The following is a 14,303-nucleotide window of genomic DNA, read 5'->3' as shown; positions in this document are numbered from 1 at the left end:
AACATGGTTTAGATCGAACTATATTTAGATATAGCTACCATATAGACCGATCTCCCGATAAAGGGTCTGAAGGCAATTAACGCTTTATTTATTACCCGATTTCGCTGAAATTTGAAACAGTGAGTAGGTCAAGACCTTCCAACATCCGACCTAAATATGGTTCTGATCAGACTATAATTAGGTATAGCTTCCATATAGACCGATCTGCCGATAAGGGGACTGAAGCCCATAAAAGCTTTATTTATTTTCCGATTTCGTTAAAATTTGAAACAGTGAATTTTTCTGAACCTCACGATATCCGAATATAGATCGGTTTATAATTGGATATATCTGCCAAAAAGAACAATATTTTGTTTTACAAAATTTAATAGCGACATATATATTAGACCACTTAACGTCCGTGCCGAATTTGCGTGCTTAAGTTATCCAATTTTCATCGAATTGTGACGAAATGGGGTTTACATATATACCCGAGGTGGTAAGCCGATTACTGGCTTAGGTGTATGTCCATAGTGGCTAGGGCGGATTAATATCTGCACCAAATATTCAAATATAGACCGAACTAGGCCAGCCATATATAGCACGGATGTAGAAAAGTGTAACATTGGTCACTATGCCAAATTTCAGCGAAATCGGATAATAAGTGCGCCTTTTATGGGCTCAAGACCTTAAATCGGTCTCTATGGCAGTTATATCCAATATAGACCAATGGGGGCCATATTGAACGCGTATGTCGCAGGCCTAACACAGATCACTGTACAATATATCAGCAAAATCGGGTAATCAATGCTTATAGGCCCAAGGAGTAAAATCGGGAGATCAGTATATGTGGCAGCTATGTCCCAATGTAAACCGATCGGAAACCATATAGGGCGCGAATGTCGGGAAGCATAACATAGCTCACAGTGTGAGCGAAATCGTGTTATAAGTGCGCCTTTTATGAGCAAAAGGCCATAAATCGGGAGATCGGGCTATATGGCAGCTATATCGAAATATAGAAATATCTAGCCCAAATATATTGGAGAGCCTAACACAGCTCACTATGCCGAATTTCAGCGAAATCGGGAAAACCCCCAAGAAGGACAGGAAAACACTTACCATCTCTTCGTCGACTACAAAGCCGCTTTCTACAACCCATGTCTGAGTTTCGAGTCCCTGCACAACTGATGAAATTCTGCAGCATGGAGCTTGCTGCGACACTTTGTTCAGTAAAACGAGGTTTCAGACAAGGAGAAAGCTTATCGCGTGATATCTTTAATCTACTGCTGAGGAAGATTATACAAGTTGCAGATGTGATTAGATTGGAGGACACCGCAGAGGTAAGAATTAATGTCTGGGTTCCATCCTGGCTTGAATATCAAATACATTTTCAGAGATGGCGATCCTTTTACTAATGCTTGGAACATTTGTGAGCTATCCTGCCCCGGCACGGGATAGCTGTGAGCGCCACACAGGGTGGAACATTGAGGTCCAAACCTTATGGAGTTAATTGCTGTTGTGTTCAAGCTTAGCTGCAAGCTACCGGGCGCGTCCACAGGGTGCGAATAGTGGAATGCTCCAAATGGAGCCTACTGCAACGGCAGTCGCGGACAATCAGCGGTCTTGAGCGAAGAGTCTCAGTGAGAGGCCGGACGGCACCGGCTCTTGCACAAACACTGAGTGCCTGTGATACTTGATATGACATGGCGGGTTATTGGCGCCTATTAATAACCAATACCATCGCTGTTCCCGCGGGGATCGGTCCTTTGGACCGGAACGAGTTTGGTCACCTTCAGGAGAGTGACGAGGATCGCTATTTCCACATGAAAATGTGGAAATAGCGTTGGGGCCATGTTGGGGCCATCGTAGCGCAAAGGTTATGGCTCAATTCCGTTCCAGCAGATGCAGCAGCCTGTACTGCTACAGAACTGGGATTGATGCCAACGTGTGGAATATGTGTCCCGAGTGTGAGCTGGGACCACTTTTTTGAAGTAAGTACAATAAATTAAGGGTGGGAGCAGCTCATACCATCGCGATATAATCGAAGTGACGATAGGAGACCTGGAAGGAAGGAAAGAGGTTTCCGGTCGAATACCTGAGACGACACATGAAGAGTGCGAGGTACTGCTGCCAGCGGCACAGTCTTGGATTGACGGAACCCAGGTATTGCCGTCTAAAAGATCATGTTACACGGATGGATCAAAGCTAGGAGACAGAGTGGGCCTGGGGGTCTACATTGAGAACCCAGGGATCTACATTGAGAACCCAGGGATCTACGTTTAGAACCCATGGGTCTACCTTGAGAACGCAGGGGTCTACATTGAGAACCCAGGGACTGAGATCTGTTTTAGACTGCCTGCCTACTGTTCTGCTGGCGGAGATCCGGGCGATCACGGAATGCGTGAGGTAGTATGGTACTAACGCGAGAACGTCGAGTGTGAACATATTTACGGTTAGTAAAATGGCCATGAGGGCAATAAGAACCAGGAGGGTAAGGTCACGAACAGTCGTGTAGGGTAAGAAGAATGTTAACGCCTTCTCTGAGTATGGCACAATCCGCATCGTTTGAGTGCCGGGCCATAACGGAGTAAGGGGGAATGGAATAGCAAACGATTTGACAGTGAAGCCAAGAGAACTGCCATGGATAAACTTGGTTAACCCCAAGCCATTCAGTTCGATGCAGTCCGATTAAAGGACGTGGACGACAAACGCGCATGTAACACTGTGGAAAAGCGAAACAGTCGGTAGAACGGCGAATAACCTATGGGATGATCCGGATCGTTAGGGGACGAGGCTATGACTGAAAGGAAGTAAGACTGAGGTCAGTATAGCTTTTGGGGTCATAACGGGACACATAGGACTACAAGCTCACTTATGCAAAATGGGTGCGGCAAGTGATAGCATGTGTAGGGCATGTGGGGAAGATGATGAGACGAGCTGCATGAGCTGCTCCCATCCTCAAACCATTCTCCCAACGCCTTATGTCTCATAGTCGCAGTGGTCGGATATCTAGAATAGTATCCAGTGCCCTAGTGGGCGTGGTCCTCCTCGCTCTGCCTATGCCAAGACAACATGGTCTCGGAACCTTTTGTATGATCCTTATGTTGCACTTTTTCTCCATACCGGTCCACCAAACTACTGAGGCGTAAGTAAGTATTCTAACTTAACATTTTTTAGAGCGCACAACAAGCCGATTACTGGCTGAGGTGTATGTCCATAGTGGCATGGGGCAGATTAATATATGCACCCTCTTTTCAACCTAACCTAAGTACAATTAATTTCCCTATATTCTTCTGTACAAATATTGAGCACCAAAAATATTTGAAATTTGTCTACAAGTATATCATATCTCTTCGCCATTCTTGTTCCCTTCAAATCAATATCAATACTGCCACACTGTGCAAAATGAAAGAAGCCTTTCCAAATATTTTGATTGCAGATAAATGACAAAAGGCAAAACGGCGCGGAGGGTAATGAACTCTTAAAGATGATTAACCAAACACCTAAACTAGGGACTATGGCAAGGGGTATATAAATATGTAATGAAGTTGAAAAGTAATAAACAACAACTGTGGTGGTATTGCGTTTTTTGTCTCTCATCACAACTGCAGGAGGTTGGTTTAATGAAATTTTAAACAAGGTAATTTTCCAAAGGGAGGCCCAATGGCTTAGGATAGGCAACAAAAATGATAATGATGGTATTTGTGGTGGCTCTAATGAAAATGTCCATATCTAAAATTGTGATTTAAATTTAATTACTTTTTTTTTGTTTTGTAGATTGGTATTTTCCCCTTCACTTGATTTCACTTAAACATATGTTGTTATTATACGGCACTTTATAATTATCATTTGGATTTTTTTTTTTGCTTTGCTTTGAAGATTTTCCTCAGATATTTGTATGCCAACACTTTCTTTAGGCGTGATAAGCAAATTAAAAAAAAAAACACACGCAAATTATATACAATTTCTTTTCTTTTCTCCAACTAATCAAAAAGGGGCCACTCACAAAAAGAGTAATGTGAAAACAAAGAAAAGAATGCCGATTTGATTATTTGTATTTTTTTCTTGGATATTATTTTTAGAAACAAGGCAGGAACACTTTAATCTCCCCTTTGTATTAGGAAACCGAAATAATTTGATTTATTTTCATTGCGTTTCGTTTTGTTATTTTTTTTTGCCTTTTTCAACTTTAAAATTAAACAATTTTTGTTTAAAGCTTCGCAATGATTAATTTGTTGTTAATACTTTGCTCGTCTACAAGTTCATGCATGCGTTATGGTGTATTTTTTTCTTTCTTGTATTTTACGCGCCGTTCTTATATTTATTTTCGTTTGAAAAACGGAAACCGAACTAAATAAAAAAGACAAACCGAATTCATCCGTTGTTCACGAATTCTCGTTTCTAACTAAGCGCCAAATGCAAAATGCACGCACTTTTTGGTAATATCCATACATTCAACCAGCCAAGCATACATACATCCCCATCCAGTCAGTCAGCAGACAAACAATCCAACACAAAATACAATAACAAAAATTCCCTATGCCATCCTCAATTCTCCCCTTCGCCCCCTGCAGAGAGCTAAAAGATTCCCAAACAAATGTAAAAAATCCCAAAATAATGCAAAATTATACCCAAAACAAACTTACCGAAACAGCTGTTTTATGTTTTTCCCTCTCTCTCTCACTTTTTACTCTCGCTCTCATCTCTACCACTTAGTGTTAGCGGCATTTTCTTCAATGCCAGTGTTTACTTGTTAACAGAGAACAACGCCTGCGCCTAGAAAAAATGTAAGAAAGATTGCTTTAATTTATTTTTGGCGCCAAATTAAAAACTCGAATATACAGTGAAAGTCAAAATTATTTACAAGCTAAACGAAATCAACTTGTTGTGAAGGCTTTGGGCGATAATCCAACCTTGTACAAAAGAACAAAACGCAGAACTTCAGTCAGGCCTAATCCTTTATACCCTCTACTACGGACCACGGTTTCTCTTTATACTGCAACCCTTAACGTGCTATTACACGACATGTTTTAGTCTTATGGTTTCTCACTTTCTGTATTCTCAAGTCTTTATGTACAGCTGCGAGCAAAATAATAGCACCAATATAAATTTGTCAACCTTCAAAAATTGAGATATTGAGCTAAAGTTTGGCACAGATTCGTACTTTGTCTATACGCAGGATAAGTTCTTGAACGAACAAAATCGGTTCATATTTTATTATAGCTGTCATATAGACCGATCTCCCTGTTAAGGGTCTTAAGCCCATAAAGTAATAGAGTGCCGGGCTGAAACCTTTATACCCTCCACCATGGATCCCATTTGTGAAGTTTTTTGACCGGTTTCTTTTTATACTGCAACCTTTTTTAATTTGCTATTACACGCCATGGTTTCTCACTTTTTGTATTCTCAAGTCTTTCCTTATGTTCAGCTGCGTTCAAAATAATAGCACCAATATAAATTAGTCAACCTTCAAGAATTGAGATATTGAGGTAAAGTTTGCCACAGTACGTACTTTGTCTATACCCAGGATAAGTTCTTGAACGAGCAAAATCAGTTCAATTTTAGATATAGCTGTCATATAGGCCGATCTGCCGGTTTAGAGTCTTAAGCCCATAAAAGTCACATTAAATTGGATTAATTATAAACCGTGAGTTGTACTAAGGCATCCGATATCCAAATCGAGCCATAATCAAGCTGCCATATAGACCGACCCACCGATTTAAAAGTGCATTTATCACCCCATTTTAGTGAAACTTAAAGGAATGACACCCTGTCGACATCCGCATCGAGTTTGGTCCAGATCGAAATATAATAAGATATAGCTACCATATAGACCGATCTGCCAATAAAGAGTCATAAACCCATAAAAGCCCCATTTGTTATCTGATTTGATTGAATTTTGGAACTATTAAGTACACTATGCCTCTCATTGGCAGACCTGAATTTAGTCGAGATCGGACCATATTAAGATATAGCTGAGTTATAGACCGATCTGCCGGAATAGAGTTTTAGCCCATAAAAGCCCCATTTGTTACTCGATTCGATGAAATTTGAAAGAATGGGTTGCACTGGGCCTTTCATTGTCGGAACTAAACATGGTTCAGATAGGACCAAATTTTAATATAGCTGTCATATAGACTGATCTACCGATTTAGGGTCTTAAGTCCATAAAAATCCATTATTTCCTATTTTACTGAAATTTAGAGCAGTGAGATGATCTAGATTTTCCGTTATCCGAATCGTTTCACATTCAGCATATAATTCACCTCACGCGTATTTGTAGTGGACAATGTGCCTGAAGATTTGGTGGCAGATATCTTTTGCGGCGAGTGGTAAGTGGTAAGTTCGTTGATGTAGATGTTTAACTATCGTAGATGTCAACTTTGGGTGGGGCCTGATGCCTTGATCGAACAATCGTCCGCATATGATACGATCTCTATGCCATCTGGAGGACGTGGAATGGAGGATAGGTAGAGGTTAAACAGAGCCAAAGATATCACTCTGCCTTGGAGAACTCCCTGTTTCACTCTATGGTGTTTCGACTTTTTACCCCTAAATTCCACAAATGACTGGTGACCACACCGATAATTCGCGACCCAGGATGGAGGGACGTGTTGACGATATCCTCAAATAGTTTGGCATAGGTGTCGAATGCCTTCGATAGGTCCAGTGCCACAAGGACCGTTGTCGTTGTTTTAGTAGTGTGTTTTACACTAAGGCGGCAGCACTTGACGATGAAGGACTTCCTCAGGTCAATCCGGTACGTACAACTGGATGCCATGGGATTGTCACGCTTACCGTTGTATTACATGGCCTGGGATGATTGAACTCAAGGCAAATGTGTGTGCGGTGATGGCATACAAAGCAGTTGTTATGCTATACAGACTTCAAAATCCATGCTGATGCTTGGCGAATGGAAGTTCTTCAACGAAGCTAAGGAGGAGTAGTCCCTAAAGCGCCTTGGCTACTGTTCAGAGAAGGCAGATCAGTCTGTAAAACCCCCCTTACGCGGGTCGTTTCTGGGCTTCTGTAGCGGTATCTCTTAGGGTACCATAAGAGAGTTCAAAGACAGGTAAAGGAAAGTTGTAAGTACTCGACTCCAGGTAGATCCAGAGTCTTCAGAATCAATGTAGAGATTCCGTCGGGGTCCAACGCCTTTTATTACTTGGAGCCACGGATTACATTCGTAAATTCATTCACGGTAAATTGTGATGGCTGTCCATCGGCTCGAAGATCACGGATACGACGAATGGCTCTCCTCCTACCCTTCACACTCTCGGGTGCTCAATAAATTGACGATTGAACAACCTGGCGCATCTATTCGGGTCAGTCACAGTTTTGTCGCCAAAACGTTCGTCGTAGAAGCTTTTCTACGAACATATCGATAGCGTTAAAAACGCTGTCAAGATGAAAAAGTTTCTCTCAAAATAATGTCCAACAAAAATCATACTAAGAAGGTACTTTTGGACAGAAAAATTACTTTTTTGTATAGCATAAATTTATACAAACAATATTTAGATGAAGGGCATAAAAAATTAATGCTTCTAGGAACGGAAAAAGGATAATCGAGAGACCGGTTTATATGGGAGCTTTATCCGGTTAGACTGATTTGGCCCGTATTTGGCACGGTTGTTGGAAGTCGTCACAGAACACCGCATGCGAAATTTCAGCCAAATCGGAACAAATTACGGATAGTAAGGGCTCAAGAAGTCAAATCGGGAAATCGATTTATATGGGAGCTATATCGGTTATAGCCCGATTCCGACCATATTTGGCACAGCTGTTGGAAGTCACAAGAGAATACTACGCCAAATCGCACGAAATTTGTGGCTTTCAGGGCCTCAAGAAGTCAAATCGGGAGATCGGTTTATAAGGGAGCTATATCAGGTTATATACCTATTTGGACCATACTTGGCGCAGTTGTTGAAAGTCATAACAGAACACTACGTGCAAAAGTTCAAATAATAATGTGTGGCTTCCAGGGGCTCCAGAAGTCAAATGGGAAGATCGGTTTATATGGGAGCTATATCAGGTTATAGACCGATTTGGACCGTACTTGACACAGTTGTTAAAGGTCATAATGAATGTGCAACATTTTGACGAAATCGGACGAAAATTGCGTCTTTCAGGGGTTAAAGATGTAAAATCGAGAGACCGTACGTTCAAATGGCAGCTATACAGGTTATAAACTGATTTGGATCGTATTTGGCACAGTTGTTGGATGTCAAAATAAAACACAGCATGCTCAATTTCAGCCAAATCGGACAAAAATTGCGGCTTCTAGAGACTCAAGAAGTCAAATCGGGAAATCGGTTTATATGGGAGCTATTTCAGGTTATAGACCGTTTTAGACCTTACTTGACTCAAGAAGTCAAATCGGAAGATCGGTTTGAATGGGAGCTATATCAGGTTATAGCCCGATTCCGACCATACTTGGCGCAGCTGTTGGAAGTCACAAGAGAATACTACGTCCAACATTTCGGCCAAATCGCACGAAATTTGTGGCTTCCAGGGGCTTGACACAGTTGTTGGAAGTCACAACAGAATACTACGTGCAAAATTTCAGCCAAATCGTACGAAATTGGTGGCTTCCAGGGGCTCAAGAAGATAAATCGGGAGATCGGTTTATATGAAAACTATATCTAAATCTGAACCGATATGGACCATTTGCAATCCCCAACGACGTACATCAATATTAAATATGTTTGCAAAGTTTCAAGCGGCTAGCTTCACGCGTTCGACCGCTATCATGATTTCGACAAACGGAGGGACGGACATGGGTCGCAGATCAATATTTCGAGATGTTAAAAACGGATGGACTAGGTTAGTATACCGGCATCCTATTGTGGTGGGTATAAAAAGGCGTTAAGTTCGGCCGGGCCGAACTTTAGATACCCACCACCTCGGGTATATATGTAAACCACCGGTGAAAAATTCATAATTTATGACCCCATAGCAGCTTTAGCAAAAAATGGTCCGATTTGGACAAAATCCGGCACAGAGTGGTGTAGTAAGTACGAGTCATCGTTCAATTCTGTAGAATAAAATATTGGTCTTTGTGGTAGTTATATCCAAATATAGACCGATCTGAACCATATACGACACGGTTGCCGAAAAGCCTAACATAAGTCAATATGTCAACTATCTGCGAAATCGGATTATAAATGCGCCTTTTATGGGACCAAGACTTTAAATCGAGAGATCGGTCTATGTGGCGGCTATATCCAAATCTAAACCGATCAGGGCCAAATTGAAGAAGAACGTCGAAGGCCCTACATAACTCACTGTCCCAAATATCGATAATAAATGTGGCTTTTGTGGGTCCACATTTATTATCGAATTTAACCTGCCTATGGACAAAAAAAAGAATCTGTGCAAAGTATCAGCCACATATCTCTATTTTTAAAGACTAGCGTAATTTCAACAGACAGGCGGACGGACATGGCTAGATCGTCTTAGATTTTTAGGACGACCACGAATATATATATACTTAATAGGGTCGCAAATGGATATTTCGATGTTTTGCCAATGGAATGACAAAATGAATATACCCCCATCTCTTGATGGTGGGTATAAAAAAAGGCTCGAAAAACCTCCAGGTTATTAGAAAAATTTTTAAGGCCGTATTTACAAAGCTTTATGAAGTCTTAAAATAGGTTTATTTTTCCGTTCTATAAAGAAAATCTGTCAAATGAACCTATTTTACGATGCATTAAGTTTCGTGAATACCATAGTGTCCTAAAAAGATACTCATCGGTCGCAGGGGTGCAACGGTTCTCCATTGGTGGAATAAGAACTGAAAATAGTACTAAAGTACTGTCTTTTCCTTCCCATGTGTCCGAAATGAAACGTTAGTAGAGGACATAGGAGTAAGAACAGAGATAACAGAAGATACGTATGGCGGGATTTATGGGCATATGGCTTTAATGGCTCTAATACCTTAAATTAGCAGATCGCTCTATATGGAGGCTATATCAAGTCCAAACAGCCCATCCTGGAACCTTTAAAAAAAAAAGAATCTGTTAAAGTATCAGCGTAGTTTCAACAGACAGACGGACGGACATGGCTAGATCGTCGTAGATTTTTACGACGACCAAGAATATATATACTTAAAAGGGTCGCAAATGGATATTTCGATGTATGGCAAATGGAATGACAAAATAAATATACTCCTATCCTACGGCGGTGGGTATAAAAATACACCATGTGTAAATAATTTTGACTACCTCTGTATACTTACTTGTAGACGGCAGTTGTGTTATTTAGCGGTGGTGATATGAAGTGAAGAGAGATTTTGTATCAAACACTTTGCCTATTGTGGGTGATTGCCATTGTTGTTGTGTTATGATGATGATGATGTTAATCTGTTAATGCTGGTATATATTCTTGTATTAAATTTCTGTGTTGGATATAAGGTTGATATGTATGTAAGTGTAGGTGGGGTGAGATTGATATTTCACCACATGTAGTTTCACTGTTGTGGGTGGTTCTCATAGTTGTTCTTATGATGTTCATCTGTTGATGTTGGGTCATCTTTTTTCTTTTTATTTTAATTTTACTTTCTTGTTATTCCGAGTTTTTTACAAACTGTGATTTTTTGTATTTACATTCTTAATTTGAAAACCTATAAAATAGAAAATTATTTAAATAAAATTAATGAAATGGCGTGAACTAATGGAAATTAGAATATAAAACATAAAAAAGGACAATTAAAATTAAACAAAAAAAAGGTAAAAAGAAGAAAATAGCGATAAAATAAGATAAATTGGAAAGTTAAAAATTGGATTGTAGCCAATCTAAAACTTCATGTAGATTTGATTTTGTGTAGATTTGATTTTGTGAATACGGCCGTAAGAGTATAACAACTTATTTTAAAATTTTATTTACATATATCATAAATATATTCTAAATGCTTGAATATATGGCAAAATTAACAAACAAGGACTCTTTTTTTTAGCCAAAGACCTAAGGTCCTTTAATTCCCCAACAACTTTAGGGCAGACATAGCACTCTAATTAGAAATAAGAAATCCTTGCATACATGGATTGAACTTTTTAAGAGGTTATAAAAAGAAAGTAATTTCTGTCTGGCTTGTATATCTTAACTTGTAGTAAGTTTTTTTTCTTTTAATGAGTATAAGCCGAATAATGAAATCATCTGCTCGATTCAAGTTTGTGGTGAAACATTAAAGACCTCAACTTTAACTGTGGTGGGCAGAACTTTATTTCTTGTAGACAAGTTTTGAATGGCTTTAAAACTCACGAATATCATTAGCATTCTAAAGTTGTTGTTGTTGCTGCAACAGTTTGTTGTGTCTTCACCATTTATTTGCTGGTTAGATTCTGTTAAATTTACAGATTTAGGAACTCTGCAACTTGGATGCGGTGCATGCATGACTAATCACTGCCATAACAGCACATTAGCACTTCAACAACATTAAGTTGTGACTTCGAACAGGTGGAATATTATTTTCCTGATGAAAGTGGTACGTATGAAAACTGAGGAGACTATCCATCGCAGTTCGGTAAGAACGTGTCATCAATCTTAATTCATTTGCTAGTTTCTTCTAAATATCTAGATCTGGAAAACTAGGATTTTGTGTGGGGTGCGTTTAGGTGGATCTGGTAGTTGGTCGAAATTGCAGACCCAATTTCACGTATCCGTTAGCAGTTATCTTTAGATGTAAGCACCAAGATCGACCATATAGACGTTTAAACTATCGCAGGTATCAACAACGTGGAAGCCTGAAGTCTTGAGAGTACAATTGTCCGTATAAGACAAGAACTCAACGCAGTTTGGAGGGTTTCTGCACTAAAGTCGTTCACAGTTAAAACTGAAAGTATCATTTTGGTCGTTTTACACTATTCAGTGAGTAAGATAAATAGAATGCAGTTTTTGTAACAAGTTGATATAGTTTTCGTCTACGAGATCAAGTGTGTGTGTGAATAAAGAGAACAAGTAAAAACGTGCTAAGTTAGGTCGGGCCGAATCTTATATACCCTCCACCATGGATCGCATTTGTCGAGTTCTTTCCCCGGTATCTCTTTTTAGCCAAACAAAGGACAAAAGTAAAGAATAGCTATGCTATTGGAGCTATCAAGTAATGATCCCATTCGGAACGTAATTGAAGTCACTGCCCAGGCCATGTGATAGGATGTCCTGAACCTATCGAAGGCATTCGAAACGCTCAACCATGCCAAACTATTTGAGGACATTAGCCAACACGTCCCTCCAACCAGGAACCAGTCATTTGAGGAATTTAAGGATAAGAAGTCGAAGCACCGTAGAGTGAAACAGGGAGTTCCCCAACGCAGAGTGACATCTCCGGCACTATTTAACCTCTATATTTTCTCCATTGCATCCCCCAGACGACATAGAGACATTCTTCCCACATGCCACAACAATTTGCCGTAAGGTCAAAAAGCACTCGGGGTGCTGACAAAGAAACCTTGTTGACAAACTTGGGGTTTAACGCTACAAGAGAGAACCTCCAGATCCAGTCATAATGAGAGGTGAAGTTGAGTCATCTCAGCGGACGCATTACTGTAAGGAGTTTCTGATTAAATCACATAGACCGTGCAAAAGAAGACAAACCAGCGAGGAGAATAATCTGTTGGTCACTCCAAATGGTTTGCGATGGAGAATTGTTTTACAACGCCATGATGAAGTTGGACACATAGGAGTAGATGGTACCATTAGGAAGGTAGGGCAACATTTCTGGTTCGGACGAATAAGGAACTATAAGAAAGGCTACATGAAATCGTGTGTCGACTGCTGTTTTAGCCGAGAACCGAGGAAGAAGAAATGCCAGTTTTATAGGATGGATGTCCCACGGGTGCCGTTTGAAGTGAGCATTAGTGCCCTTTCATTAAAAGTCGAAGTGGAAATTAGCATATATTGGTGATTGTTGATGCAAAGACTCGTTACTTGCGACAATTCCTGTCCAATCAAAGAAGACTAAGCTGAAGTCGAAGTTTGACACCCAGAAGCAGATGGTACCTAAAAGGAAGGTAGGGCAACATTTATGGTTCAGACGAATAAGGAACAATGTGTAAGGCCACATGAAATCGTGTGTCGACTGCTGTTTTAGTCGAGCACTGAGGAAGAAGGAATGCCAGCTTTATGGTATGGATGTTCCACGGGTGCCATTTAAAGTGATTCAAGTGGAGCACTTGAGTCCTTTCATCAAAAGTCGACGTGCAAATGAGCATATATTGGTGAGTGTTGATGCAAAGACTCGTTACTCTGCGAATATACCTGTTCGATCAAAGAAGACGAAACCAGTCTGGACGCGCTAATCAAAATACTAAATTCCCCATAAACATTCCATTTAGGAACAGTGGATAATTCTCTCATATCAATGAGTGCAGTCTGATTAAATTGTCAGCTCAATGATAAGGGCCCTCCTTTTTTACGCCAAGTCTGAACGGCGTGCCGCATTGCGACACCACTTGGTAGAGAAGTTTTTTTAACATGGCAGGATAGATTTTTCGTAAAATATATGGACCAGTTTGCGTTAATGGTGAATATGGGCGACGTATGAACAACGACGATAGCATAGTTACACGCATCAAAATACAACGGCTGCGTTGGCTAGGTCACGTTGTCAGAATGGATGAAGAAGCTCCAGCAAAAAAGTCTTTTGAAGGCAAAAACGAAGGCACATGCAAACCAGGAAGACAGGGCAAGGAGGAGAGCCATTCGCCGTATCCGTGGTCTCCGAGCCGATGAACAGCCATCACAATTTACCGTGGGCGAAGTTACGAATGTCATCCGTGGCGCCAAATCTTCCAAGGCGTTGGGCCCCGACGGAATCTCTACATTGATGCTGAAGAATCTGGATTTACCTGGAGTTGAGTACCTTACCACTGTCCTTAACCTGTCATTGAACACTCTTATAGTTCCCGATGTCTGGAAAATGGGCAGAGTGATCCCGCTACTGAAGCCTGGTAAAGACCCGAGTTTGGGGGAGTCGTACAGACCGATCTCCCTTCTCTCACCAGTGGCTAAGACGCTTGAGGCATTACTCCTCCCGAGCCTCGTAGGAGAATTTCCATTCGCCGAGCATCAACACGGATTTCGGAGACTGCACAGCACAACAACAGCTTTGCATGCCATCACCACACACATTTGCCGTGGCTTCAATCAACCCAGGCCATGTGATAGGACGGTCCTCGTGGCATTGGACCTATCGAAGGCATTCGACACGGTCAGCCATGCCAAATTATTTGAGGACATCGCCAACACGTCCCTCCAGCCAGGCCTTAAACGTTGGGTCGCGAATTATCTGTGTGGCCGCCAGTCATTTGTGGAATTTAGGGATA

This window comes from Stomoxys calcitrans, chromosome 4 (assembly GCF_963082655.1).
Source record: "Stomoxys calcitrans chromosome 4, idStoCalc2.1, whole genome shotgun sequence".
Classification (NCBI taxonomy): domain Eukaryota; kingdom Metazoa; phylum Arthropoda; class Insecta; order Diptera; family Muscidae; genus Stomoxys; species Stomoxys calcitrans.
This window is presented reverse-complemented; position numbering follows the sequence as displayed.